This window comes from Bos indicus, chromosome 16 (assembly GCF_029378745.1).
Source record: "Bos indicus isolate NIAB-ARS_2022 breed Sahiwal x Tharparkar chromosome 16, NIAB-ARS_B.indTharparkar_mat_pri_1.0, whole genome shotgun sequence".
NCBI classification, from domain to species: domain Eukaryota; kingdom Metazoa; phylum Chordata; class Mammalia; order Artiodactyla; family Bovidae; genus Bos; species Bos indicus.
The window spans coordinates 72,526,921-72,553,220 of record NC_091775.1 but is presented as its reverse complement, the minus strand read 5'-3'; the positions used below and the strand labels follow the sequence as shown (position 1 = coordinate 72,553,220).

At 48.2% G+C, this 26,300-nt stretch overlaps 1 long non-coding RNA gene across 1 annotated transcript; it reads right to left on the bottom strand.

Annotated features, from left to right (window-relative positions):
* Positions 1-592: 592 nt before the first annotated feature.
* Positions 593-26,300, bottom strand: LOC139176445 (uncharacterized). Its single transcript, XR_011560932.1, has 3 exons — positions 25,006-26,300; positions 24,113-24,269; positions 593-1,300 (listed from the first exon to the last, which is right to left on the bottom strand). It is a non-coding gene; the product is annotated as an uncharacterized lncRNA (long non-coding RNA).

Genomic DNA, 26,300 nt, shown 5'->3' with positions numbered 1-26,300 from the left:
CCCTCAGCCCTTCAGTCTATCTGCCAGCTCGAAGAAGCAGGTGCAGCTGCTCTGCTGGTGTGGTCTGAAGTCCACTGTCCTGGGGACAAGCACCTCAGCCCTCCTCCTCAGCGGGTCTTCTCATGGTCTTACTTTCTTCTTTTTCTCTTAAAAAAAATTTTTGGCCACACTTATGGGTGCCTTGGATCCTAGTTCCCCAACCAGGGATCAAACCCATGCCCCCTGCATAGAAGCAAGGAGTTTTAACCACTGGACCGCCAGGGAAGTCCCACCTGGTCTTACTTTCACACTGCCTCTAGTGTATTTTCCTCACAGGCTTAAAAGCTGTGTTAACAGATTACCGCTAGCAACTAAAGAAAAGGACCTACTTTTGGAAATTGTACCTGAAAGATCCCACATGCTGCAGAACAACCAAGCCATGTGCCACAACCGGAGAGTCCACGCATCACAGTGGTAGATCCTGAATGCTCCAACTAAGACCCGAAACAGACAAATAAATGTTTGTAAGAGAGAGATAGCTAAAAGGCAACCCATAGGATAGGAGAACATTAAAAAAAAAAAAAAAAAGACAAGGTATATGACTGGTGTTCTTATTAAACAGGGAAACTTGGAGACAGGTACACAGGGAGAATGTCCATGTGATGCTGAAGGCAGAGAAAGGTCATGTTCTACAAGCCAAGTCATATCAGAGATGTCTGCAAACCACCGGAAGCCAGGAGAGAGGATGGAACGAGTACTTCTCACAGCCTATAGAAGGAACTGGCCCCGCCCATACCTGGATCTCAGACTTCCAGCCTCTAGACCTGTGGGATGTCAATTTCTGTTGCTTCCTTCGTCCGGTGTGTGACATTTGTAAGGGCAGGCCTAGCAGACGAATACACCTCTGTTCAGATGACTGCGTGGGCAGGACACCAGGCCCCACCTCTCACACCTGTTGAAAATATTTCTAGAAAGATGGTTCAGGGAGCTGAGTGTCCCAGAACAGTCTTTCTTCTGGTTTCTCTTCTCAAGTTCCTATTCCAGCTTCTCACCGAGTCACGCTTGGTACTCTCCAGGGCCTGTCTGTGGTCCTCTGCATTTGGTCTATCGTGTCTTCATCTGTCTGTCCACTGTCCACCTGTCTCTTCTTTCAAGACATCTTTCTTGCCCACATCCTGTGTGGAACTGCTGTTCCAGCTGTTTGGCAACGGTGGGAACGAGGCCGACAGGAGTCTGCCTTCACGATGCTTTCACACAGTCAGAGGACGGGGCGCAAGTGAAGCAGTGCTGAAGTCAGGGTCAGTTTAGACAGTGGCCAGAGCTGCAATGACAGAAGCGGCAATCAGCTGGGAGGGTCTTGAAGTCCCATCACCGTGACCCTGACCCCCATCTGCTTCCGCCAACTGAGGACAAAGGCAACTCAGTTATACATAAGTAGCCTCGTAGAGCTCTGAAGCGCCTTGCCGACTTTGAAAAGCTCTGCATCTTGGGTACAGACAGGGACGTGAGCTTGTGTCTGCCCCACCCTTGCACCTTGTCTTTTGGGGAGACATGCTGTCTAGCAAGATGGCCGCAACACCTCACTCGTGCAGTGGCTGGATTTCCTAGGTGAAGACCATGAGATGACAACACCGGGGAGAGACTCAGGTGGTCTCTGCGGGAGGCCGGGCGTCCTAAGTGTGGTGCGGGGCAGTGCCACTTAAAGGGTTCCTCCTGGAACCACGAGTGCCACCCGCTCGTGTGCCTTTGAGAAGTGCAAGTCCAGGCTCCCCACCAGGCTCACACAATCAAGACCTCCGGGGTGGGAGCCTCAGGAGCAGCTGCTGCTCCTGGAAGGCGAGAAACACTGGTTACGGGTACAGTTATGGTTGTTGGACAAATGGAATCCATTTTAAGAACTGGCTCTGATTCCTGAGGTCTGGTTCTCCTATCTTATAAGGATATAAAGTGAAAGTGTTATTTGCTCAGTTGTGTCCGACCCACGGGCTGTAGCCCACCAGGCTCCTCTGTCCAATGAATTCTTCAGGCAAGAATATTGAAGTGGGTTGCCATTCTCTTCTCCAGAGGATCTTCCCAACCCAGGGATTAAACTTATGTCTCCCTCATTGCTGGTAGATTCTTTACCATCTGAGCCACCAAGGGAGCCCATACTGCCACAAGGCCGTACCTAACTTCAGTACTGACTTCTAAAGTTATGCAGAGGATTTTAAATAGTGCATGTAAATGCCTGGGGCCTGGCACACGAAAACACCAGCTAATTGTTCTCTTATTATGACACTATTCTCCTGTCTGCTTACAGACAGCAGGGCTACCTGCCCAAAGCCTTGGAGTTTGTTGAACACAATAGCATGAGCTGAGGCGTGCTGTCTTGATCTGGCTCCCTGGCTCACTCCAGTGCTCTTTGCCACCCAGCAGAACTGGTGAGGCTGGTCAGCTCACCGCCTTGCAGTCCCAAGGGTTTATAAGCCAAGAGTTGTCAGAAATCTGGCCTCAACTTGCTCTAGGAAATATGGCCTCAGATAAGGTTACACGTGCACAGCGTCCTCACAAGACTGGACGGTGCAAAACCCTTGCCTTGTGCAGGGTCTGAAGAGAGAAGGCTGTGGGCACCGGGGCAGACACAGGAGGCGGTGGTGACATCTAGGTGTGGTATCTAGGTGTGTGTGAGGGTGGTGGCGTGTAGGTGTGTGTGAGAGGGAGGGCACCCCAAGGACCCAGGAGCGTGGGAGCACAGTCTTGGTGTTTGTCTTGCCTCTCTGACTTCTTGATTAGGTCTCTTTAAGCACCTCTGTTCATGTCCCCAGGGAGTAGGAGGTTGGTTGAAGCTGCAATAAAGCTCTGTGCTTGAACCAGCTCTGCTACTCCTGGGGGCATCCGCCCAGAGCAGTTAGGAAATGCAAGGTAGATGTGTGCGCACACGGAGCTAACTCCCAGGGTGTGTGTTTCCTGAGCCCTGCCCCCAGCCCTCTGCCAGGAAAGCTTAACTGGGTGATGCTGAGAGGCCCCTTCACGGCCTGAAGACTCCCAGGGTTGGCCACAGGGTGCAACCGGGCAGAGACCGGCCAGCCTTCTCTAGCAGAGGGCAGAGGCGGGACTCACTCACCTCATCAGAGGATGTCCTCAGCTCCAAGAATTCCCTGGGAGGTGATCCTGTCTCCAGACCAATATGTCAAGGTCACCCGGCCCCAGAGGAGCACCCACAGCCCAGGTTGGAGTCCTTGCCTGTTAGGATGAGGCCCCAGAGAAGCCAGGGTGTGGTGGCCTCACCTGCACGCACAGGTAGCACCTTCCTGCTCTGTTCCTGGGTTCCCTCTGCAGGGGGCTCGCCACCGTAATCCCATCCCAACCCTTGCCCAGACAACCAGCAAGCCTCCATCTGGCCCATTCCCTGGTGTGCTCTCCTGGCCTTCCCCCTGGGGCTCACAAAATGGGGAGAGAGGGCTAGCATCCCAGCAAAAGATACGCCAGGTCAGGGACAAATCAGAGAGAAAAAAGTTCATTTTTCCTGTCGCCCTCACGTTCAAGTATGTATTTTCTCCAGTGATCCTGATTTTTGTCACATTATTCATATGTCTTTTTGTTATCTGAATTCTTGAAAACCACCTAAAACTGTTGATAAAAAGGGTATTATTTTAGTGGTCATCTACTCCTTCTCTCGTGGCTTCCCTTGTGGTAAAGAATCTGCCCTGCTGTGTGGGACACTGGGTCAGGAAGATCCCCTGGAGAAGGAAATGGCAACCCACCCCAGTACTCTTGCCTGGAAAATCCCATGGACAGAGGAGCCTGGTAGGTTACGGTCCATGGGGTTGCAGAGTCGGACACGACTGAGCGACTTCACTTTCTTCCTTTAACTCCTTCTCTTAAAGGGGGTGAAATGTGATTACAGGAAGAAAATGCTCCCCAGGGCAGGGCATGGTCCTGTCTATGACACGTGGAGGGGGCTGGGGTCTGGAGGACCTGGTGAGCTGGCCACTGTGCCCATTCGGCCTCTGCCCCTCTCTCCTGCCATCCCCTTCCCCTAGTCCCTGCCCACAGAAGAGGGTCTGATGGTCCTCTGTTCCTCCAGGAGCCCCCACAGAGGTAAGGGAAGCAGGTCAGCGCCCCCCACCCGCCCCCACCCCTCATTAACCTCGGCTCCTTGGCACAGCCACCCTCACACGACCCCCGCCCAGCTCCACCATCTGGAGGCTCCCAGACCTCAGGTTGTCGCCCCTCCCCGCACACTGGTGCTTTTCTCTCTGTCTTCCTAAAGCCAGAGCATCCTGTTGGATCTGAGAGCCCTGTGCAGACCGCTCGCTCCCGCTGGGAGTAAGCCCCAGGTCTGAATCTGCAGCCTCGCACATCTGCGTGATGACCTGGGAGGCTTGGGGGCTTCAGGCTTTCTATGCGTCATTTCTGTCCCTGGCGGCCGTTAGGCGCGGCGCTGGACCCGGCGCCCGCCCATGCGTGTGGGTCTGCTCTGACTGTGTGCCCTTGAGCACAGCTCCTCATCTATTGGTGGGTTTTTCTTTTTTCTTTTTTTTTAATTTATTTACTTGGCTGCACTGGGTCTTCATTGCGGCATGTGAACTCTTAGTCGAGGCATGTAGGGTCTAGTTCCCTGACCAGGGATCAAACTGGGCCCCCCTTTACTGGGAGCTCGGAGTCTCTCAGTCTCTGAAGCACCAGGGAAGTTCCTCCTCACCTGTTTTGTTGTTGTTATTTTAGTTGTGGTAAAATACAAATAACTTAAAATTGACCATTTTCACGTGGCATTAAGTACATTTGCATTGTTGTACAAATCACCACCACACATCTCCAGAATTCTTTTCATCTTGCAAAACTGACCCTCTGTGAAATTCCGTCACAGGCTACAACACGGATGAACCTTGAGGATATTATGCTAGGTGAAGCAAGCCAGTCACAAAAAGACGAATACTGTATAATTCCATTCATATGGGGGCACCTTAGAGACAGAAAGCGGAATGGTGGGTGCCAGGGGCTGGGTGGACGCAGGGAGCTGGTGTTTAATGAGTACAGAGCTTCAGTTTTGCAAAAGGCAAAGAGTTTTGCAGATGTATGAACAGCAATGTGAATATATTTAACACTACTGAACTGTACATTTTTTTAAAATGGCTAAGATGATAAATTTTATGTTGTCTGTAATTTACTACAAAGAAAAAATTGTAAAACTAAAACAACAACAACAAAAACCCCCAAAACAAAGCAGAAAACTCTGTATCCTCTTCTCACCTCTTTTTGGCTTGATTTCCTCATTTGTAAGCTAGGAATAATCATGCTACCCCTCTGATAGCATTGTCATGAGGATTTGCTGGGTAATATATATAATGGGTTCAGGGGCTTCCCGGGTGGCTCAGTGGTAAAGAATCCACCTGCCCACGCAGGAGATGAGGGTTTGATCCCTGGGTTGGGAGGATCCCCTGGAGAAGGAAATGACAACCCACTCCAGCATTCTTGCCTGGAGAATCCTGTAGACAGAGGAGCCCGGCAGGCTACTGTCCATGGGGTCGCAAAGACATGATTGAGAGACTGAGCAAGCCAGCATATAACGGGTTCACACTGTGCCTGGCCATCTGAGTGCTCTTGTGTCCGTTATTATTAGTGTTTCCAGTTGAGAAGGGCAGGAAGGGGGCAGATTAGATCTACTTTTCAGACAAAGGGGACAGGGATGACAGGATGCCACGGCAGAGGTGTGGGGGTCCGGAAGACGAGTCTATTCTGGGACTTTGGGAATCTACCCCTCAAGACGGACCAGTTCCTCAAGTCTTGTTGTCCTGAACATCTGGGTCCCAGCAGAACTACCGAGGCCTCCTGATTATGTAGACCCTAATCAGGGGCTCCTGGAGTTGGTGATGGACAGGGAGGCCTGGAGTGCTGCAGTCCATGGGGTCGCAAACAGTCAGACACAACTGAGCGACTGAACTGACCTGAATCATTTTAAACTTAAGTACAGCAGGCTGAAATTTCTGGGTCTTCTACCTAGCAAAAGGGTGAGCTGAATCTGCTTTGGCACAAACCAGATAGATCGAGTGCAAGAGAATTTCTGAATTGAGGAACAGAATAAACGACCCCCAAGTCCTTCCTCAGGGCTTTCTGGGAATAGGGTGGCAAATTTTCTCAGCTTCTAGTGGAGTAGGTAGATCCTCATAGCAATTTTTAAAAATGTATTCATTTAAAAAAATGTATTCACTTTAAAAGCCTTATGAAAACATAAAATGTAATTACATTTAATAAACAAGTGTATTAAAAGGAAAAAAATCAAATCCTTGGGGACTTGGTCCAGTGGTTCAGAATCTGCCTTGCGATGCAGGAGACACCAGTTCGATCCCTGGTTGGAGAACTAAGATCCCACATACCTCATGACAACTAAGCCTTCAAACCACGCTAGACAGCCTGTAGCCTCAACAAAGGATACTGCATGAGGCAACAAAGGATACTGCATGACGCAACAAAGATCTGATGCAGCCAACTAAATAAATAAATATTAAAAAAATTTTTTTTAAGAGAAAAAGCTTTAAAAAATAATTTAAAAAAAAAATCATACCCTTGTGAATCGGGAAGTAGAGACCCCAATTACACTGAGATTCTATCACAGTGAATCCTCGGTCCTGAGCTCCTGAACTGTCCCCTTCTCTGTCCCCGCTCCATGACCCTGACTGCAGGACAGCAGCTGGGCAGAGTCCCCCCACTACCCAAAAGATGCAGTTGCAGACAGGCGGCAGACTAATGAAGCAAAGACAGGAGATTACTCCAAGGGGTTTTCCAGCATCTGTCGGACCAAATGTTTTCTGACATTTGTATCAACTCTCAGGGGCTCTGGCTCCAAGGCCTCTAATGACCTTATCTCCCTTAACGTTCCTCGCCGCCAGCAAGCCCAGCCCACAGGCAAGCACGGGGGTCTCCTGAGGGAGGGGCTAAGCAGTGGGGACCACGGCCTGCTGCCTTTGCATCCAGTGTCCAGGGTGTGAGTGTGGATTGGGTGGGCTTCATGGCTGCCTAGGAGTGAGGGCCGTGGGACCCCTCAGCGCCTCGGCCCTTCTGGCCCTCCATCCTTAGGTGAGGGACTGCAGCAGTGGTACTGGGAGCACTGGAGACATTGGTTTTTCTTCTTTCTCATTTTACAGCTTTTTGAGGCTTACCTGACACACAATAGTGAAGTGAAAAAGTGAAGTTGCTCAGTCGTGTCCGACTCTTTGCGACCCCATGGACAGTAGCCTGCACCAGGCTCCTCTGTCCATGGGATTTTCTAGGCAAGACACACAATAAAGTGCACCTATTTCAAGCGTGCATTTTGGTAAGTGTGACACGTGTTCCCCATGGAACCATCACCATGAGCTAATGAATATGTCCACCTTCCCCTCCAATTTCTCCCCTCTCCTCCACACCTCCCTAAGCCCCTACTTTAGGCAGCCACTGATCTGCTTTTTCTCACTACAGATTCGGTTCATTTTATAAAAGTTTACATAAATGGGATGGTGCATTATGTACTTTTTTTGGTCCAGATTCTTTTCACTCGGCTTAACTATTTTGGATTCATTCACTGTTGCGTGCTTCACTGCTTCATTCCTTTTCATAGCCGTGTAGAAGTCCATTGTATCCACAGTTGATCTGTCCATCTAACTGCTGACGGGTGTTTGTGTACAGGTCTTTGTGTGACTGTGTGCTCTCATTACTTTTGGGTAAATACCTGGGAGGGGAACAGCTGGGTCACGTCCAGGTACACATTTACTTAGGAATCGCCTCACTGTCTTCTGAAGTGGTTGTACCATTTTCACGTTCCTGCCGGCAGTGGATGAGAATTCCAGTTGCTCTGCATTCTTGCCAGCATTTGGAACTGGAAGTCTTTAATCACAGACATTCTAATAAGTGTGCAGTAGTAGTGCCTTGCGGTTTTGATTTCCATTCCCCTAATGATCTTGAGCATCTTTTTGTATGCTTATTTGCCATCTGTGTATTTTCTGTGGTGAAGCATCGACTTGAATTTTTGTCTACTTTTAACACTGGGTTGTTTGTGTTTTTATTACTGAGGTCCGAGAGTTTAAAAAATACAGAATTTAAACCTGAGTCTCTCATCCAATGTATGCACGGCGATCTGTGACTCATCTTTTCATTCTCTTGATGGTATCATACGATGAGTACAAGACTTTGATTTTAAGAAGTCCAGTTTATCAGTTTTGAATGGATCATGCTTTGGTGTCATGTTTAAAAATAATCTTGCTTAACAGAAGGTCACAAAGGCTTTTTCTTAAGAGTTTTTCCAGATATTTCATAGACTTGGTTTTCCATGAATGTACCATTTTGAGTTAATTTTTATATATGCTAAAAGGTATCAATCCAAGTTTACATATTTGCATATTCGTATCCAGGGCTTCCAGCGCCGTTTGTGGGAAAGACTGTTTTGCTCTGCTGACTTGCCTTTGCACTTTTACAGAATATCAGTTATATATTGTATTCTTTGGAATCTAGGACTGCCTAAGAAAATACCACAAACTTGATGGCTGAAAATAACAGAAATGGACTCTCTCTCAATTCTAGAAAAGCCAGAAGTCTGAGACCAAGGTGTTGGCAGGCAGTACCGTCTCCAGAGGTGCTTGGCCTCTTCCAGCTCCTGACCGCTCCAGACATTCCTTGGTTTGTGGCAACATAACTCCAACCTGTCTTTACCTGGCCCTCTTCCCAGGTATCTCTGTCTTCACCTCTTCTTATAAGGATGCCTGTCATTGGATTTAGGGCCTATCCTTAATCTGGGATGATCTCATCTTAAGATCCTTAACTTAATTACATCTGCACAGACCCTTTTTCCCGATGAGGTCACAATCTCAAGTCCCAGGTGGACATGGGTCTATCTGGCTACTCTAGCTTTATGATATGTTTTGAAATCAAGTAGTTTTGGCCTCCAACTTTGTTCTTTTTCAAAGTCGTTTTGGCTATTCTAGGTTCTTTGCATTTTTCACGTGAATTTTAGAGTCAGCCTGTCAATTTCTATTAAAAAAAAAAAAAAGACTAGTGGGATTCGGGGGAGATTGTGTTGAATCTGTTTGGGGAGACTTGACAGCTTAACAACCTCGAGTCTTCCAAACTATAACCAAAGTATATACACTCCTTCTTTAATTTCTCTAAGCAATGTTTTGTAGTTTTCAACATACAGGTCTTTCTCATCTATTGTCATCCCTATTTCATATTTTTTGATGCTATTGAAAAGGGTATTGCTATTTTATTTCAGTTCTAGTTGTTCATTGCCAGTGTGTAGAAATCCAGTTGATTTGTGAATATTCACTTGGATCTGACAGTCTTACTAGACTCACTTACTAGTTTGAGTCACTCTTTCATAGAGTCAGCAAGATTTTCTTCATAGATGATATCATCTGAGCATGAGAACAGTTTTATTTCTTCCTTTCCAATATGGATTTCTTTTCCTTGCCTTATTAATTGGCTGGAATCTCATATGCATTGTTGGTAAAAGTAGTGACTGAGTGTGGACATTCTGCTGTGCACCTGATCTTAGAGAGAAGGTATTCAGTCTTTTACTAAGTACTGATGTTAGTTGTAGTAAGGGTGACCAATCGTCCCAGATTTCGCTGAACTGAGGGATTTGCTGGGATGTACCACTTTTCATGCTAAAACTGGTATGTGAGTGTGTGCGTCAGTGCTAAGTCGCTTCTGTCGTGTCTGACTCTGCAACTCTATGGACTGTAGCCCTCTAGGCTCCTCTGTCCATGGGATTCTTAAGGCAAGAACATGGGAGTGGGTTGCCATGCCCTCCTTCAGGGGATCTTCCCGACCTGGGGAGCAAATCTACATCTCCTGTATTGCAGGCGGATTCTTTACCACTGAGCCACCAGGGAAGCCCCAAACTGGGATATCCCCAGATAAACTGGGACAGTTGTTCACCTAGTTGTAGGGCCAGTTTCAACTATTGTTTTCCTCCTCATCATGGGTTGTATTTTCCTGTTTTCTTTGCATGCCTGGTAATTTTTTTATTGGATGCCAGACAGAGGGGATTTTACTTTATTGGGTGCTAGATATTTTTGTATCCCTATAAATGTCCTTGAACTTCCAGGTTGTGGCAGTTTTATCCTTTCAGATCTTTTAAGATTTATTAGGTGAGATGAAAGCAGTATTTAGACCAGGGCTACTTTCCACTATCGAAGCAAGATCCTTCTGAGTAATCTCCCCATAAATTATGTTTTTTTCCAACCTGACTGGTGGGAGAAGGAAGTACTCTCAGCCCTGTGTGAGCTCTGGGCACTCTTCATCTTTTTGGGGGTTCTTTCCCCAGTTGTGGGTAGTTGCCTCCTACATATATGCTCATCAGTGCTTTGCTGAAAACTTGGAGTTTTCCAGGGCAGTTTTCTGGGCAGCTCTCTCCTCTTGGGTACTCTTTTGTATATACTATGTAGAAACTGAGGGCTTGTGTCTCCCCAGACTCCCAGCCCCTTCGGCCTGGACGCCCTCTCAAGGCTGTACACTGGGGCGTCTCTCAGGCATCGCTGACCTTTGTTGCCTGATGTCCAGTGTCCTGGAAGCCATCATTTCCCATGTCCCGCCACCAGGCTAGGAGCTCCCAGTAGGTTCTGTGCTTGCTCTAATCAGGTTGAGGCTGCTTGAGCACAGAGACCTGGGTCTGCTCCTTCCTGTCTACCCTTTCTTCAAAGCATGTTCCAACAGATATTAAGTCCATCCCGTTAACTGCATGGTTATTCTCCCCCAAGTACATATCTGCTTTCACGCGACACAAATTAGCTTCAGTCCCTTCAGACTGCCCTTTCTTCCCTCAATTGTTCCCAAGGCCACACATCCTCCAGGAAGCCTTCCTGGGTGGAGTAAGATAGACGATACAGCCCCTTGCCACACCATCTGCCCGTGAGTTAATGAATTCTTTTTCCTTTGTTTACTCGTGTCACAGTGACTTCTCAGAACTTCCGCCCCCAATCTTGCACAACTTCAGGGGGTGCCCTACACTTGCATTCTTTCTCCTGGAGTCAGGCAACACCCAGTAGTTGCATGGGTGTGCAAACTGAAGATGGGTTCGCAAGGAAACACTCTACGGGCTCCCTCATTTCTCATCTCCAATCACACCATTGTTCTGCTTGGAATGCTCTTGGAATGTATGTTGTCTTGTTGAAATTCTACTTAAGTCATAACTAAATGCAGCCTCAATGAAACTATGCCGGTTTCCTCAAAGGGTGGTAGTGACTTCCTTTTTTTTAGAGTTTTTTTTTAATTGGAGTATAATAGCTTTACAGTATTGTGTTAGTTTCTGTTGTACGCAACATGATCAGCTATATGTAAACATACACCCCCTCCCTCCATTTTTCATTTTGTTGATCTATTTTTAATCGGAGAATAATTGCTTTACATCGTTTTCTTAGTTTCTGCTGTACAATGATGTGAATCAGCCATGAGTATACATATATCCCCTCCCCTTTAAGCCTCCCTCCCTCCCCCATCCCACCCCTCTGGGTCATCGCAGAGCGCTGGGCTGGGCTCCCTGTGCTGCTCGGCAGCTCCCCACTGGCTGGCTATTTCATGCATGGCAGTGTATATACGTCAGTGCTACTCTCGCAGTTCAGGCCCCACCTCTCCTTCCCTCCGTGTCCACAAGTCCTTTCTCTACGTCTGCATCTCTAGTCCTACCCTGCAAATATGCTCACCAGTAGCATTTGTCTAGATTCCACATATATGAGTGGTAGTGACTTCTCGGCCATGTCTCACCAGAGTCTGCCCTTGAACATGGCTGGTTGTGTCCAGGGCTTTCTCCCTGACTGGAGTGTGCCTTTCACGAAGACAGGGGCCATGAAATACTCATTTCAGTATTTCTGGCTTTTAACACAGGGCCTGGCCCGGCAGAAGCTCAGTGATTGTTTGAGGAGTAAATGACCAGATGAACTGAGGTCCAGTGGAAGCTGCAAAGAGCAGACATCCTCAGCTCTTCTGGGGAAGCCTCGGGAGTAGCAAACCAGAGTCCTTCAGGGACTCAAGGCAGACAGCAGAGGGGTGGTTGCGGATATTAGGGTACATGTGTCAGCTCTGGGCAAAGCCGGGGAGTGGCAAGACTCAGTTCAACATACAACCTACTGTGTTAATGTCGTCACATTGCTGGACACTAAAACCTGGCAGAGGAACACTCAGTGTGTTTGAGAAAGAGGATGCCCACCACGGACACCTGCACACACTGGGGTGTGCACAGGGACCACTTAGGCAAGCGGGAGTTACCACATGCGGTCACACCCATGTGGAGATGTGTGGATGTGCACTTGGATGGCCAGGCATGTAGAGATGCACACGAGGCTTCCACGAAGATGCACAAACACACAAGCTTGGCAGTTTTTCAGAGCCCACAAAACACAGCGAGTGTGATCACAGTTGTTAAACAGCAGAGAAGTGAGAGTCTGGGGCAGACGCTTGGGCTGTCTCCTGATAACCAAAGCCGAAGGATGCTCAGAGGGGTTGAACTTCCCCCTGCCTTCCTGTCCTCTTTTTCAGAAAGGAGGCTGGGACTTTAGCAAGATCTTTTCAGCTCTGCCCTTGGAACCACAGGGTTTGATGCTCAACAGCTAGAAACAGCAAGTGTGTGTGTGTGTGTGTGTGTGTTCTCCATCTGTCCAGGAGCTCCCCAAGGGCAGGCAGCGTGCCTTCCATGCTGAGGCTGAGCCTTTCTTGAGGGAAGACCCTCCCTCACCTGGGCCCCTCCTGAGGGAGCAGACATTGCCTCCTCCTCCTCACCTCCCCAAGTGCCCAGGGCCCCGGGGGAGTGCTTCTAAGCTGGGTTTCTCAGTGACCTGCTGCACGCTCTCCCCTACAGACCTTGGGAAATCCTGGCTGCCGAGGCCCTGGGGAGCCACCAGGCTTCGGGGTACAATCACTGCAGGTTCAGACCTCAGAGGCCTGGGCAGTGATGCTGTCCAATCCCGGCTGATGGGTGCCCAGGGCCAGTCCGCTCAAGTTTCCAGGCAGATGGGGATGGCTAGGGAGTTGTTGAGAACCTGAGGTTTCCTCAATAATTTACATCTCTGCTTCTCCCTGGACAGGATCGCATGGCCCCGGACAAAATCGGTGAACACTCAGCTGGGTAACCTGATCTCCTAGGTCGGGTGACAGAAACAAGGGGAAACAATGTGAGGATTGAATTGAATGCTGGCCAGCGCTCCGGGAGATCTGGACCTGGTGAGAGGTGGGTGACCTGATAGGGCTGCTTCAGCTCAGCGGTGGCCTGTCCCTGGTGGGGGGTGGAGGGTGATTGGGGAAGAGAAAGCTGAACGCTCTGGGAGCCTTAGGAACAAGATGGAGGCTCTATTTTGCCCAACCTCACTGCCTGTGGGCTGCTGAATGAGGTCACTCTGGCATGGATGCCCCATTTCCACTGCCTCTGCTGCTGAGTTGACTAAACTGGAGTGATCACACCTGTTCTCTGTTCTCCAGCTGGGCTCGGGGCTCATGCCCTCTCCATGCGACACATCTTGGTTGGTCTGAATCTTCACCCCTCTCTCCCCGCTGGCTCAATATATAAACACATTTGGGACCTTGGAACTTTTTTTTAATGTTTGTTTATTGTTTTTGGCTGCACCAGTTACTAGTTGCCACACACGGGATCTTCAATTTTCACTGTGGCATGTGGGACCTAGTTCCCTGACCAGGGATCAAACCCGGGCCCCCTGCATTGGGAGTGCAGAGTCCCAGCCACAGGACCACCAGGGAAGGACTTTGGAATCTTAAAATAAATCCCTCTTCATCCCTCCAGTCACCAGCCCACTTCTCTCCTTCCCTTCTTGGAGAGACTGAGGGCACCCCACCCTCTTCACTGCCCACTGCCCGCAGTCCACTGTCTCCAACCGCTACACTGACACAGAGACCCCCTCCTATGATTTGCAGACCCGCAACTCTCCTGGGCACCTGAATGCTCCACAGATGGACTTTGAACTTGTTATTCATTCATCAAAGGTTTATAAAACACTTTCTTTTTGCCAAACATTGAGCTGTAAGGTGAATACAATGAGGATCAATGAGCTTATGATTTGATGGTAAACAGAGATGTAAGCCAACTCTTGTGGATTTGATTAGGAAGGGATGAAACTGAAATCTGCCCAGAATGGTATGCACGAGAACCCAGGGAAGTGCACCAAATGGGGAAGGGAGGAGCAACTGGTCACCGTAGGCTTTCTGGAAGAACTGAGTTGGAAATGAGTTTTAAAGGATGTGTAGGAAGTGTGTAGAAGAAACTGGAATTTTGGTTGCAGGACTCTTTCAATTTTAAGTGACAGGATTAACTTAAGCACACCAGAACTATATAACTGGGAAGACTGACTGGGGGAAAAGCCTTCATATCTGCTGCTCTCACACTCACCTCTGTTGTCTCTCCCTCTGTGTTAGACCCATTCTCTCCTAGCCAGTGAGCTTCCTCTGTGTTTCAGTGGGCAAAAGGAGCATGGCACATGAAGTTCCAGGCTTATGTCACTTCAGTGTGTTGGCTCTTTAAGAAAGAGAAAACTATTCCAGCACCATATAGAAAATCCCAGAGAAGGGCTCTGATTGGTCCAGATTGGGTCACATGCCAATCCTGGACCAATCACTGAGGGCTGGGATACTATGCTTAAAGAGGCTTGGATCTCCTGCCCATCCCTGAGGTTGGAGAGCAGGATACTATGATATTCCATCAGGATCACATGGAATGAAACAGAGAAAAGCCAAGGGAGAGGATGCTGAAAACACAAAAACAACAGATACCCCTAATAGAGAACTTTCTAAACAGAGAGAATCACATGTTCAAAACTATACAACAGCCATGGAATGTGCCTGGGGAATTACTAGTAGTTTCAAATAGCTGGATCTGTGGATGAACTTGGTTGAGTGGCAAGAAATAAACCTGGAGAAGAAGAAAAACATTGGAGAGCCATATGTGCTGAAAAAGAGTTGTTTAAATAGTTTCTTAAAAGCTATGGCATATTTTTGGAAAATATTCTATCAGATATTTATATGATCAAATTCTTATATTGGGGGGAAAAAATCCTTTTGGCCATAAACCTGTTCTTTTCTTCCCTGTTTCAGTTAATGGCATTCTTATCTTGCCGGTTCCATGAGCTGAAATCGGTGGCAGGGGCGAGGGGGACATGGTTACCACCCTCAGCCAGGTCCTCCTTGGACCCCCTCGCCACTGGCCATTCCTTTCCATTCTATGGCACTGTCTTAGTTCAGGCTTCAGGCCCAGGTCTGTTCTTGCAAGGACACCTACAGTGGACCCTGCTAACTTAGACCGAGGCGTCTATTCTTCCTAGGAGGTTTCTGTGCTGCAGCCCAGGCTGGGTTAGACTGGGTTCTCCCTGCTTCCACCCACAGTACACACTCTCCTCACAGCAGCCATCTCTGCATTGTTAACTGTACCATCTGGCTCTAACCATATGCTCTGTGTACACAGGCTCTGTGGATGCCTCGGGAGTATGACCTGGTTTTTCATTTCTCATCTCAGCTGCACTGATGCTGTCCAATACTCTATAGACACTGGGTAAATATTTGTTGATTAATGAAAAGACAAATGAATAAATGAACCTCACCTCCTGACACTAAGGCAAATTTAAATGCACCCATAACTGGAAAAAAAAAAAAAAAGGTATAAAGCTTTAGTGAGGCTCTGAACCAAAGGTGTTTTCCTCATCAACTTTCAAAACTCATGTTCTTTTTCTCTATCTTTCCAGGTCCTCTTTTCAATTTCCCTCTGTCTATGGAAGTGTGGACAGGGAATGTTACCTGCCATTCCGGTAAACAAAGAATGTTGCCCACCATCTCAATTCTACAAAGATCAAGGCATTAGCCACTGCAACCATTCACCCACGATGCACCCTGAGGGGAATTCAGGATGGAGAAAAACAGGACACGTTCTGTACTTTGGATGCTGGCCCTGGATAGTTACGATACATATCTAAGGAATAACTTCAAGTGATCCCAGGTTCTTGCATCTTCCATACATAGAAAAAGCACTAAGATCACTACCTCGACGTGTCTGTTGTCATTAGCAATAATCTTTAGATCTAAATTTAGATTATTCTATTTTGTTCAACTATATGTCCAGCAAAAAACACCTTCAATATATGCTGGCGCCTCCCTTACCATTTCAGAGCAGTTCCTCATAGCTATCTGAAAGACTAGTTTTCCAGGCTATAGTCCTTAGTGGGTCCCCAAATAAAACTTAACTCACAACTTCTAGGCTGTGCATTTTTCTTCAGCTGACAGAATTTTCTATCTTGTCTAGCCATGCAAACTGAAGTCTGTAATGTGTGTGTATATGTGTGTGTGTGTGTGTGTGTGTAGAGGAAATGCTCTGTAACAAATTCCCCCAACCATTAGTGGCTTCAAATATTACACATGCCTTACTCACATAGTGTCTGTGTACCAGGAGGCTGGGCTCAGCTGATCTGAGCCCGCTGTTTTGGGATATCTCACCCAGCTGTAACTGGGTTCCAAATGGGGCCTGATCTACTTCCAAGCTCCCTTACACAGTAGTGGCAGGGTTCAGTCCCTTGCTGGCTGTTGGCTGGAGGCCACCCTGGATTCCTTGCCCTGTGGGCTTATCCACCATGCCAGCTTCTTTCATCAAAGTTAGCAAAAGACAGACTCAGCAAAGTATCTTTTGTAACCTAATTGCTTAAGCAGCACTCCACAACTTTTGCTGTGTTCTATTTGTCAGAAGCAAGTTACTAGGCTTGTCTCCTATTCAAGTGACAGTCGTGAGTACCAGGGCATTCAGTCACTGGGGGCCATCTTAGAAGTCTGCCTATCACAGAGTGTAGCCATTAAAATCATGAGGCTATTTGACTATCACTTTTGCTCTTTCCTACTGAATTTAAAAAGAGCTCTGTCAACACTTCTGTGCTAATCCGTTGATTAAATAAATTTATTTATTTAAATATGAATACTTTGCCATCTAACATTAAATTGAAAACCAAATATGATTTCTAACTTTGTTTACTGACCTCCTCATTGTCAACTGAGTTTGTTTACATGTTTACACTGCTATACAAAGCCCTGAGGTATACATCCCTAAGAAGAGGCTCTGCTTTCCTTTGAATCACGTGTCCATCTCTGGACCATCGAGCGCAGTCAGCAGTGATGCCCTGGCACTCATTTTGGGGAAGGTGCTGGGCCCCAGGTGAACTCCTGTGCTGGGTGGGCGGGGAGGTCCTGTCAGAGCATCGTCTCCATGGCACCACATGACTGAAAAGGCTGAGCCAACTTGACAGAAGAGGGGGGAGAGCTGGACAGTCAAGATGAAGCTCCTTCTTGCCTTTCCTGTCTGTCTCTCTCACACGCACACAGCGCTTCTCTAAAGGGAATAACACTTGGGTGTTAGGGCAGGAATTGAAATCTGAGGATCTATGCCCACCTACTAATTATATGACCACAGGGTGGTTCACTTCTCTCTAGACCCTGACTTCTCAATGCCTAAAAAGGGAATTAGAGTACCTGTATCTAGAGGGAGCCTGTGGGGGAAGGTGCAGAGGATTGAATAGTGTCTACCCAAAATTCATGTGTACATAGATCTCAGAATACAACTTTATTTCAAGAGTATTTGCAGATAGAATTAAGTATCCTGAGATGAAATGATACTGGGGTTGGGGACATTGCCTAAATCTAGTGACAGGTGTCCCTGTCAGAAGAGAGGAGGACACAAAGAGACACAGAGAAAAAGGTCACGAGAAGAGGGAGGCAGAGACTGGAGAGGTGCGTCTATAAACCAAAGGGTGCTGACCATCGAGGAAAGCCGCCAGAAGCCAGGAGAGAGGAACGGGGTGGTCTCTCCTTCACAGCCCCCAGAAGGAACCAACCTGGACAGCACCTTGACTTCAGGTTTCTGGACTCCTGAAGTGTGAGCAAATAAGCATCTGTTGTTTTAAGCTGTTCAGCTGGTGGGTAATTTGTTACGGCAGCCAGAGGAGACGATGCTGTTGTTTGGTCGCTAAGTCATGTCTGACTCTTTGTGACCCCATGGACTGCAGCATGCCAGGCTTCTCTGTCCTTCAGTGTCTCCCGGAGTCTGCTCAAATTCACGTGCATTGAGTCGGGAATGCTATCTAACATCTCATCTTTACCTTCTTCTCCTTTTGTCTTCAATCTTTCCCAGCATCAAGGTCTTTTCCAATGAGTTGGTTCTTGGCATCAGGTGGTCAAAATACTGGAGCTTTCACCTCAATATCAGTCCTTCCAATGAATATTCAGGGTTGATTTCCTTTAAGATTGACTGGTTTGATCTCCTTCCAGTCCAAGGGACTCTCAGGAGTCTTCTTCAGCACTACAGTTTGAAAGCATCAATTCTTCAGTGCTCAGCCTTCTTTGTGGTTCAGCTCTCACATTCATACACAACTCCTGGAGAAAACCATAGCTTTGACTACATAGGCTTGGTCAGCAAAGTGATGTTTCTCTGCTTTTTTATATGCTGTCTAGGTTTGTCATAGCTTTCCTTCCCAGGAGCAAGTGGCTTTTAATTACATGGCTGCAGATTTTGGAGCCCAAGAAAATAGAATTTGTTCACTGCTTCCACTTTGTCCCCTTCTATTTGCCATGAAGCGATGGGACTGGATGCCATGATCTTAGTTTTTTAATGCTGAGTTTCGAGCCGGCTTTTTCACTCTCTTCTTTCACCCTCTTCAAGAGGCTCTTTAATTTCTCTTCACTTTTTGCCATTAGAGTAGTATCTGCATATCTGAAGTTGTTGATATTTTTCCTGCCAATCTTGGTTCCAGCTTGTGATTCATCCAGTCCAGCACTTCACATGATGTACTCTGCATGCATAAAAGTTAAATAAGCAGGATGACAATATTCAGCCTTGTCATATTCCTCTCCCAATTTGAACCAGTCAGATGTTTCATGTCTGGTTCTAACTGTTGCTTCTTGATCCACATACAGGTTTCTTAGGAGGCAGTTAAAGTGGTCTGGTACTCCCATCCCTTTGAGAATTTTCCACAGTTTGCTGTGATCCACACAGTCAAAGGCTTTAGTGGGCAATGAAGTAGACATAGATTTTTTTTTTTGGAATTCGCTTGCTTTCTCCATGATCCAATGAATGTTGGCAATTTGTTCTCTGGCTCCTCTTCATGGATCAGAGCCCCGTTGTGGTGAAGGGACTTGCATAACTCAGTGAAGCTATGAACCATGCTGTGTAGGGCCACCCAAGACAGATGAGTCACAGTGAAGAGTTCTGACAAAACATGATCCACTGGAGGAGGGAATGAAAACCCACTCCAGTATTCTTCCTGCAAGAACCCCATAAACAGTATGAAAAGGCAAAAAAAAAAACATGACATTGGAAGATGAGCCTCCATGTCAGAAGGTGTCCAGTATGCTACTGGAGAATGGCAGAGGGCAATTACTCATAGCTCCAGAAAGAATGAAGTGGCTGGGCCAAAGCAGAAATGATGCTCAGTTATGGATGGGTCTGGTGGTGAAAGTCAAGTCCAATGCTGTAGAGAACAATATTGATTAGAAACCTGGAATATTAGGTCCATGAATCAAGGTAAATTGGATGTGGTCAAGCAGAAGATGGCAAGAGTGAACATTGACATTTTAGGAATCAGTGAACTAAATTACATGGAAACGGGCAAATTTAATTCAGATGACCATTGTATCTACTACTGTGGGCAAGAATCCCTTGGAAGAAATAGAGTAGCCCTCCTAGTCAACAAAAGAGTCTGAAATGCAGTATTTGGGTGCAATCTCAAAAAAGACAGAATGATCTTGGTTTGTTTCCAAGGCAAACCATTCAACATCACAGTAAGACAAGTCTATGCCTGAACCACTGATGCTGAAGAAGCTGAAGTTGACAAGTTCTATGAAGAACTACAATTCTAGAACTAACACCAAAAAAAAAAAAAAAGGAAGTCAAGAGGTACCCAGAATAGTAGGCAAGTTTGGCCTTGGAGTACAAAATGAAGCAGGACAAAGGCTAACAGAGTTTTGCCAATAGATGGTCATAGAAAACACCCTTTTCCAACAACACAAGAGACATCTATACACATGGACATCATCAGATGGTCAGTACGGAAATCAGATTGATTATGTTCTTTGCAGCCAAAGATGAATAAGCTCTATACAATCAGCAAAAATTAGACCAGGAGCTGACTGTGGCCTAGATCATGAGATCCTTATTGCAAAATTCAGGCTTAAACTGAAGAAAATAGAGAAAACCACTAGGCAATTCAGGTATGACCTAAATCAAACCCCTTAAGATTATTCAGTGGAGGTGATGAATAGATTCAAGGGATTAGATCTGATAGACAGTGTTCCTGAAGAACTATGGATGGAGGTTCATAACATTGTATAGACAGTGACCAAAGCCATCCCAAAGAAAAAGAAATGCAAGAAGACAGAATGGTTGTCTGAGGAGGCTTTACAAATAGCTGAGAAAAGAAGATAAACAAAAGGCAAGGGGAAAAGGACAGATATACCCATCTGAATGCAGAGTTCCAGAGAAGAGCAAGGAGAGATAAGAAAGCCTTCCTAAATGAACAATGTGAAGAAATAGAGGAAAGCAACACAATGGGAAAGACTAGAGATCTCTTTAAGAAAAATGGAGAAATAAAGGGAATATTTCATGCAAGGATGGGCACAATAAAGAATAGAAATGATAAGGGCCTAATAGAAGAAGACATTAAGAAGAGGTAGCAAGAATACACAGAGGAACCACGCAAAAAAAGATCATAACGACCCAGATAACCACCATGGTGCAGTCACTCACCTAGAGCCAGAAATCCTGGAGTGTGACATCAAGTGGGCCTTAGGCAGCATTACTATGAACAAAGCTAACGAAGGTGACAGAATTCCAGCTGCGCTATTTTAAGTCCTAATAGATGATGCTGTTAAAGTGCCACACTCATTATGTCAGCAAATTTGGAAAATACAGCAGTGGCCACAGGACTGGGAAAAGTCAGTTTTCATTCCAATCCCAAAGGGCAATGCCAAGAATGTTCAAAACGACCATACAGTTGCACCCATTTCACGTGCTAGCAAGATAATGCAAAATGTCCTTCAAACTAGGCTTCAACAGTACATGAACTGAGAACGTGCAGATGTACAAGCTGGGTTTAGAAAAAGCAGAGCAACCAGAGGAGACAATACATCAGCTTAATATGAAAAGTGGGAGAAACACACAGCATTATGGGATCAGGAATGCTAATACAATAGGCATTGCCATTGCACAGAAACCTACTGAACTCGGGGTTCTTTTGCCTGGTTCTGAGTGCTGTCCAGATCTGTTCATTATGCTGTTGCCTCATCCGCAGTCTTGATCTAGCCACAGTCACCTGTCATCTGTGCAGGCGTGACCTGCAACTCTGAAATCATGCCTGAGCTCAGAGGAGGGAGTTAAATAGACAGCTGTGGACACTGACCGCTGAGTGCTGGCCCGAGTGCTGCCCTGATCTGAGCGCTCCGCAGGGGCACCGTGCGCTCAGCGCTTTTATGCAGATGCAAAGACCGGGCAAGTGGCGGCAGTAAGATCAGAATCCAAGGGTCAGGCCTCAGGCGTGTGTGGGAAGTGCCCCCCTGCGCTGCCTCAGGCAACAAGGATGACCCCTTCCTGACTGATTGAACAGGACACAGCTACTGAGAGCCTTGGCCGCCAGCCTGCCCTTCCTCCTCCTCCTATCTCTGCCCCCTCATCCAAGGCAATGACAGGCTTGGAAAATCCCCGGGTTCTCTCATCTCACTCCACCTCAGGCCAGTTCCTGCCTTTGGTCTCCTCAGTGAATACCAGCCCCCAGCAGCAAGGGAAATAAGCTGGTTAGAAATGTGAACCAGCTAGTACCCTGCTCAGGTGCTTCCTGGCAGGTGGCCCAGGACAAGGCACTGGACGACTGTCACAGGCACCCGGCTGGCCTTAGATCCTGCCACTCACCAGGAAGTGTGGTCCTGCCCGCTTCAGCGGAGCAGGGCTGCCCAGGGTGCCTCCCACCAACCCTCCGCCCCGCGCCTCAGAATTCTTCAGGTCCCCTTTCTATCACTCCCACAATCAAGAACCCTCGGTGACCTCAGCTGTATCCTCACCTCCGCAGGCCCTGGCCTCCGGCCAGCCTTTCCCTGCTACCACCCACTTCTGTCTGAATGATGCTTGGGTCCCCAACACCCACCAGCTGGGGGTGAGCTTGTCCAGTCCTCTCATGTCCAAACTGACCTCTCCAACTCCAACACCCCCAGAGCTTCAGATCCATGTTTTCAGTCACTTATGTGACATGTCCTGGTTCATAGCCAGGTAGTGCTCAAAATCCTTCACACTGGGCTTCTGAAAGTCAGCCTGAATGTATGAAAATGTAAATGCCTGAAACATCACATACTGTTATTTTCCGTGGCCCATCTGAGCAGATGGCACCCCAGTTCATGCAGTCGCTTCAGCTCCCAAACCTAGGTGTCATCTTAATTCCTCTCTCTCTTTCACTTTCTGTCACTGATTCATTGGCCAGTCAGGTTTTACTCTTCCTCCAAAATACACCCACAATCTGTCTCCAATGCCACAGCCCGCGAGGCCACGCCTGTCTCAGCCTGGACCGACAGCCACCGCCCAGCTGGCCTCCGCTTCCACTGTGGTCTCTGAGCCGTTCTCCACAACAGCAGCTGGGCATCTTTGAAAAACCAGAAATCAGTTTCATTGCTCCACTGAAAACCCTTTAATGGCTTCCACAGGACTTGGAGTAAAAGCCTAAGTCCTTCTGTGTCCTCAGGGGCCCCTGCTCCCAGGCCCTCCAGCTGCATGGGCTCTGTGTACCTGGTCCTGCCCCCACCAGGATCTGAGCACCCAGCTTCTGCCCTCGGACCGCTCCGCTCGGGTCTCCCAGCTGGCTGCCTGCTTCTCTGCAGATCTCAGCTCCAGTGTCACCTCCTAAAGACACTGCCTTGATCAATATCGCCTTCCAATCACATCGATCACGCTGATCATCACCCTGTTTGATTTTCCTCAAGCTGCTCATCGCAAATGAAATGCCAGTCTTTCTCATTACTGGAGGTAGTTATGTTCTGTAAGGGCTTCCCAGGTGGAGCCAGCGGTAAAGAACCCATCGGCCAATGCAGGAGACGTAAGAGACATGGGTTTGATTCCTGGATTGGGAAGATCCCCTGGAGAAGGGAATGGCAACCTGCTCCAGTATTCTTGCCTGGACAATCCCATGGACAGAGGAGCCTGGCGGGCAACAGTCCATAGGGTCGCAAAGAGTTGGACACAACTAACGTGATTTACCACACAGAACACATATTCTGTAAATTCGTCCTGAACAACGGATGAGCAAGTATTGAGCCATTGGGGAAACACAGGCTTAGGCACCTATGAGCCTCTGGCCACAAAATTTTCATCAAGATCTTAACCGTGTTCTTTGCTTGTTTCTGCTTAAAGACAGCTTGCTTAAAATATTCTGTTGGTTCATTAACACTGAATTCCCAGCCAACAGCATGCATGCCTGAGGGAAGCTTATGTAACTTTTGATTTCTCCTTCGAGGGGGCACTTCCCAGCTTCTTGCACTTACAAACCCTAGACAGACAACTTCAGTGCTGAACTTGGGGCCATTTTAAAACAGGGAAACCACCAATACAAATGACAAAAATGTTAAAAAAAAAAAAATAGTGGCATTAAATAGTTCCCAGAAGGTCGCTTGTTTAGCATATGCGAGCTGAAGCAAGAAGAGTCCACCTCACCTGGGAATACGCCCATCTTACTCAGAATTCTCACTGCTCAGTTCTTGTCCCCAGATGACTCTGAGAGTGCTAGGTGCATTGATCTTGGGACTGCAAATACGTTCTAACAAATAGGTGAGCTTGCAAATAAAGCAATCTGAGGAGGAGGAGGGTCAGCTGCACTTCGCTTAGCTGTGTTGTGTTCCTCCTGACCGGAAGATAAGCCCCAGGAGAACCTGTCTGCTTTGTTCACTGCCATGCCCTCAGCTCTTGGCAGACAGAGTGCTTAGCGGGTGGGAAGCACTCAGCACATATTTGTTGAATGAGAGAAAATTTAGAAGGAAGGCAGGCTTGCGGGGAGGGAGTTCGGGGAGGGAGGGGCTCCCCTGGGGGTGGTGGAGGAACTTGCCACCTTCTTCGTCTGCCCACCTCCCCACCCCCCACTGTCAGGTAACACCCTGGTCTCAGCTCCTCCACCCAATATCTCACCCAGAGTTGATGGTCAGATTCTCTTTTACTCTCCTCTGGACTCTTCTTGGAGGTGAGAGTAAGGAGCTGTCTGTCTCTTTTCGTGTCTGGAGGCATTTGTGTCTCCCTCTGTTTAGTTCTGATTTCTATCTCTTGCAGTAGACTTGGAGTGGAAAGCCTACGGGACCAAGAGTCAGAAAACCTGACTTAGGATATTAGACCTACCACCAATTAGCTGTGTGATTTGGGGGGTCACTTCCCTTCCCCGACCTCAGTTTCCTTGTGTGTTTTTAAAAAAGGATAAGGTCACTTGTCCTCTCGTCTTTTGTGATAATCAAATAGCTTAAGTGTATATAAAAGTGCAATGGAAACTAGAATGTTCCCTCCAATGACACATACTATCAGTGTTATTTTATCCCTGGTCCTCTTGTCAATGGAATATTAGATTACAAGTGGCTTAAACCGATCCTCGGCTCACACGTCGAGAACTCCAAGATACAGTGGCTTGACACTGTCCAGGACGGACGAGGCTCCATCATCTCTTTTATTTTAATCTAGGATGAAAAATATCTTTCCCCAAAGCTCCCAGTAGACTATCTCTCCCAGATTCTATCGGCAGGACTGGGTCACACTAGTAAGCTGATTAGTGGTGCAGAAGGAGATTCTAAACCAGTCATGGTTCATCCACGGTGGGTTGGGGGAGGGCCCTTGGGGGCCCTAAGCACCCCCTCCAGTTCCCCCTCCTGCACCCCATACCCTCTCCTGCTCCTGCTTCTTCTTGTACTCCCACCATCTCCTGCTCCCCCTCCTCCCATAGCCCCCAGCCTGTCTCTCGCCTCCTTCCAGGCTCTGCACTGAGGGCCCTGCCTTGCTCCTTCCTTCTGGCTCCTGTCACCCCTCCCAAGACTTCTTACCATTTTCTTCTTCCTTTTCTGGGACTCCAAGTCCACCCCTTTCCTTTTCTTCGCTCTGACCCACAATATCTTCATAAGACGACCATCGCTGTAGACGGCTACCAGTGCCCCTGGCTGGTGAGAGGGGTGGCCTTTCTCTTGTGCACCGAGTTTCCCAGGAGATCCGGGAAGCCTTTCAGGATCTCAGCCTGCCTCTGAGTCCACCCCAGGCCTGGTGGGTGGTTGTGTGCTACAGGATGAAGTCAGAAAGCCTTTCCTCAGGGGCGACCCCCAATATTTACAGAGCACCTGAACATCGGGTGGGCCCTTTTAATCTAGCTTGACCCTCAGGAGAACCCAGGAGGCAGCCTGGGCAGGCACAATAAGCCCTTTTGTCAGATGCCTCACAAGGCCCGAGGAAATCAGGGAGGTTGCCCCAGGCCGCGGGGCTCCCGGGTCTGGAGAGAGAATTCTTGGCTCCGGCCCTGGTCTGTGTGCCCCTTCCATTGCCCCACGACCCCAGACAACTCGCAACCGGCCTGTGTGAGCATCCAGTTTAGATTCCAGACAAACAGGAGCTGGCCAAGAGAACAAGTTCCAAACAACAAAGTCCACTGCGTGTGCCAGGAGGGTCTAAAGCGATGCCAGGCGCGAGGGCAGAAACAATGGTCATCGTGTTCCACTCACAGAAAACGCCAGGGGTTCAGAAATTCCGCTGCCAGACGCTGCTCCCTTTGGTCTCCCAGCAACCCTGGGCAGTGGACACGGCAGGGCAGGTTGCCGTTGCCCCTGGGAGACGGAGGCCCCGTGACCTCAGTGGCTAGGGGGAAGCTGAGCTGGAAACCCAGCCTAGAGGGGCCCGGGTGTTTCCCCTCACAGAGGAGTAATGGTCATACACTTGCCCTCTGCCCCCCAGCGCAGGGCTTTGGGCGGGTCAACTTGTCAACCCGCTTCTCAGAACAGTGTGGGAGGCAAACAGAGCCTAGAAAGTGGCTTCGAGGAAATGGGGCCAAGGGAAGAAAGGACTTGGCAAGAGGCTCGGAGCAGGCCTGACTCAGCCACCCTGACTCAGCCCGGAGAGTCCCAGGCCGGCAGCCCGGGAGACCCCAGGGGGCAGGAGGGGGCTGGGGGTGGAGCTGAGTCCTTGCCTGGCCTCCGGGATTCCTTCTCCAGGAATGCCCTGGGGATTAACCCCTCCCCACGCCCTTCAGCAGGGCCTCCGCTAATCTCCATGATGCCATCTGGGGCGTGTCAGCTGCTGGAAGGGTGAGGGAGCTGGGTCCTATCTCCCCCCTTGACCCCTCGGCGGTCCACCC